The sequence below is a fragment of the Anas acuta genome, chromosome 10, assembly GCF_963932015.1.
Source record: "Anas acuta chromosome 10, bAnaAcu1.1, whole genome shotgun sequence".
Classification (NCBI taxonomy): Eukaryota; Metazoa; Chordata; class Aves; order Anseriformes; family Anatidae; genus Anas; species Anas acuta.
The window spans coordinates 10,973,744-10,978,482 of NC_088988.1; positions in this window are offsets into that span (position 1 = coordinate 10,973,744).

The following is a 4,739-nucleotide window of genomic DNA, read 5'->3' on the forward strand; positions in this document are numbered from 1 at the left end:
AAAACACTTGGAAGTCCAGATAGTTTGTGTTTGAATACATTTTTTACAGTGTGAAATAAAGAAAAAAACAACGCAGCATTTTAAAATGAAAGCTCAAATACTTGCCAGTACATATGAAACTGAAACAGGGCCCCAAAACCATACATGGACTTCAGACATTAGTTTTCCATACATTTTCAACATCTGGTTTTGAATTAGTGCATCAAGGTGGTAAAAAAGCAGCATAATCTATATACAAAAGAAGGAAACAAAAATTTGATTCATCCACAAGTTTTAAAAGCATTTTAAAGAAAAATAAAAAAATATAAGAACAAAAAGTATAACATACAATAATACACTAACATTTTATTATCAAAAACACAACGAAGGAGATAAACATGACTTCGCCCCTGAGTTATCTTGGGTTCAATGGGAATTTTCATCTTAATATTCTTCCTAACAACACGTGGTTACAGTATCAGTTGAGGAAACACAAGTGGAGTACAGACCCTGAGGCACTGTTTAAGCCAAAGTGCTAATTTTCATTTTCTAAACAATGAACAAAGAAAGAGATAATGCCTATGGTCCTTAAGTACACAGATTTTTATCTATGGGTTTCAGTTAAAGGCAAAGCATTACTGAAACAAGTGATGATTTTGCCCATGTCTGGCTTTACATTCTTAAATCCCACTGAAACTGCATCACCCTGAAACTGCAATGTCTTGTTTCAAATATAGTCTTGTAGTAGAATAGGCAAAGCATACTAGTTATTCAATACTAAATTGGAGATTTTTTTCAGTGATCATAAAGCTCCAGTTAACTGTGCAACACAGTTAACTTGAAGAAACGAAATGCTGCATCTGTAGCCAAACATATTATTACTATAGTCATCCAAAGGCTTTCTACTGAGTTTGTGTAGCACTTTTTATACCATTTGGTATTACTCAGTGAATTTCTTGTTTAGGAAACCTTCTGGCACTACTTGCTTGCAATTCCTGTCTGGTCACTTTTCAATTCATCTGTCATAAAATGTAAAAGGACTTCTTTTGTTTACGAGAAGACCTCCCATTCTTTAGTCTCAATGCTTTCTGATTTTAAAAAAAACTCCTACATCTTGTAAACTTTTAACAGCCTTAAAGGAGATTCACAACACTATTGCTATTGTGCCCCCACGACCCATTTTGGCCATTCTTTTTTTTTTTTTTCTTTTCTTTTTTTTTCTCCAGTATATATTTGTAGACAGTTAGGAAAGAAAAGGAGTGAAAAAAAATAAACTATGAACCCTTTTTCTCTCTCCTCACCTAAAACTTCTCTATGGTAACCAGACAGTTCCTCATTAAAGAACTGCAATCTTCAGAAATAAAAGATGACAACTAGCTGGCAGCTGAACTCACCAACTGTAAAGTTACAGCTTGTCAGGGATGCTGACAAAATCTTCTCTTTTCTCTCAGAATCAAAGTTCAATAATCAAAGCCAACAACAACTGGAGGAGAAATAAGTAACTATGTGTCTTGTCAAGATTTCAAGTATGTACCTTGAAAAACAGCATTCATTTGATGCATACTTCTCTCTTCATACAATTCTGATGTGCTTTTGCTGATAAGCCTCTGTGCCTGTCTGGAATAAAACATGTCTTTGAAGCACCTGTTACCATCCCGTAGCCGCAATGTCTATAGTCAAAAAAATAAACATTCGCTTCTCACAGAGGAGCACCTGTCCTAACTAAGTCAAACCAGATTTGAATCTTCCAAGTCCCAACAGGAAATGAATTTCCCAAAGCAAGACCATTTTATACTGGCCAAAGAGAAGAATGAAGACTGGAATTTCCTATGTCCACGTATTTTTTCAGGATGGGGGAGGGCAAGAAGGACAGGACTGACTGAGAAAGCAGTTATGCATACAAAACAGAAACATGCCATATAATGTGTATGAGTACACATGTATCATACATATTATCATGTGTCTGTGGTAAGGCTACCCAAATTCTAGTCCCTCTTACCTTGACTTTTGTGGGACAACATTTGGGACAACTCAAGCTCTGCTATTCTGTGCCTATTTTCAGTGTGGTCATTGTATGCATCACCTGGCAGGTTTATCTGTGAAAATGCACAAGTCTGATAGCACAGAGTTCTGTAAAACAAAGAAGAGAGATTTGATGCAGAGATAAGATTCCTTGCTTTCAATTTCAGTATTTTAGGCACAACATTGTGATTTCCATTGGATGCAAATCCTTAAACGTCTGATAAGAGATGTTTTCTCAGATATAGTTCAATGTCCTGTGCACCTGGTCACGGAATTTACTGTCTCCTGAAGTTAAAGATATCAACCAAACATCTGCATCTGTACACGCCTTTTTCTGAGCGCATGAGCTCCCAGTTCCTAGCCTGTTATTACTTGATCTTTACAATGCAGGAAACCAAACCCTGATTAATACAATTGTGAGAAACTGAGAAAGTCTGTGGTATGAACCCACCTCAATATAGGAATTCTAACAGCAACCAAAAAAATACTGGAGACAAGATGTTTAACCAACTGGTTAGAAGAACAAGGGCATGTTTTCTGAGGGTAAATCAGTTTTTGGAATGTTCTAAGCTGCAATTTACATTCCAGGGTCATGGAGCACTCCTACCCCATCATTACATAGCTCAGTCCTAGCTACCGAGACCATGCAATCAACATGTCTTCTCCAAAAAAGCATATTCACTAAGAAGGAGCACTCTGTAGGCAGACAAAACCTATTGCAACTTACTTAAAAAACAGGAGATCAACCCTAACACAGTTGTGATGAAGTAACCTTTATCAAAGCAAGGGAAAGGCACGGTCTAATCTGGCAGTTCTGAGAGTGTTGGAAGATATTCTCAGGACACTCAGAATGGGGGAGGAAGCCTGTTAGAGCTATCTCAGACTCTTGAATTTGCTGGAAAGGTTTGCTGTGTGTACCACAGCTGACTTTGCTTCAATCAAAGTAGCCACCAGCCACTGAGAAAGGCTGCAGTTTATATGCAAGATATGCTAAAAGTAAATTATATTTGGTATCGTTCTCTGCAGAAACTTAAGCAAATTTGTGCTCTGCACACACCATAATAATAGCCACTTGTCCTGTTGTTAACCGCCTGACCCTTTTGCCAGGCTAACAAGCCCTTATGACTTTTTTTTTTTTGGAGTGATAGCCATACCCTTTCAATTAGGTCCAGTTTCAATAAATGCAGTGAAAGCGGTGCAAACTTCTGAGATGGTTGCATTAATACCGCTTTGGCTGCCAGATTGTACCAGCATAGCCTATGCTGACAAATTGCTAATTTATCTCTCATTGATACTAACTTAAACTATGTATTGTAAGGGAGATTTACAGTGATTTTGCAAAGTTCAATTTTTCAAATACTTTTTGAAGGTCAGTATATTTTCTAATAGAAAAAATAATTTAAAATACTTTATAACCTCCAAAGAGAAACTGAAGGAAGTTGAACTACTCCATTTTTACCTATTTCTACTTGTTTTTAATTATTACTTATTATTTTTATTATTTCTTCTTGCATCATTTCTCCTGACATCCTTTGATGTGTTCATGCAATACCTTTATCACTACTGAAAAAAAGGAAAAGGTACTGGGCTGAGAGTGAACATAATCTGGAAGAACAAAATTTAACTGACTTCAGGAGAGGCGACATCAGATCCTTGGGTCCCAGTTTCTGAGTTGCTGACTCCAGCGTTCTTCCTTAAAACCATGCAGGAGACACGGCTTAACCAGACTGCTCTGCATAACTCTCTGGAGACACCCTGGTTTTCAAAGAAAGTTTCAGTTAAGGATGTAATTCCAAAGACATTTTTCTTTGATAAAGTTATCTTTGCAGATTTTTTCCTGACTCCTGAAGATTACCACTACACTGCGCTGCTCAGAAAGATGAAAAACTGAGAAGGAAGGGGGATAAGATATGTTCAGTAATAAGCTTTAAGTATTTTGCCTTTAAGTGCTAAAAGCCCACATAACTCGGCAGGTTAGGCCTGGGTAGTATCAGCAACCAATATTGGCCATTTCCTTACTTGAGTGTTCAGTACAAACATTTGCAGAGCCGGTTGCTCAATGGAAGATTTCGGAGACACGCTCTTTTCCCTGCGAACACCGCACATTTTTGCAGTTCTGAGGTTGATTCCCCAGCGGTTTCCCAGCTTCGAGGCCAGCCCTGCCTCTCCCCCAGGTCACCGCTGCCCTTACCGGGGCCGGGACCCAGGGCCCTGCCACCTCCCCCTGGGGTTTGGGGTTCCTCCCGACCAAGGAGAGCTCCGGCCTCCCGGGGCCAGCCCGCTGCTGTGGGGCTGAGCCTGCGCTGAGGGGCCAGCTCGCTGAGGCGACCCCTGCGCCCGGGAAGGCTCCGTGTGTGTGTGGACACGGCACATGGCGGACCCCCCGGGGGCCGCCGCCTGGCCCGGCGGTGAGGGGAGACCGGGGGGATGCGGCGTGAGGCGAGCGGTGCCTTCGAGGCTCCCGGCCAGGCTCCGTCACGCTCCAGAGGAGCGCGGAGAACAGCCGGAGGGGCCGGGGAGGAGCGCGGCGAAGGAGGCGCAGAGGGGCGCGGAGCACCCGCTCCCCCTCAGTCACTGTCCGGCCACGGATGAGGGACGCCTCATCCTACCCCTGCCGGGACGGGGTCTGCCGGGCCCCGTGGGTTGTGAGGGGGAAACGTGAAGAAAACGACCGTGCCACACCGGTGTTCTCCGTGCCGCGGCCACCCGCCCAGAGAGCGGTGAGGGGCACCGCCGTG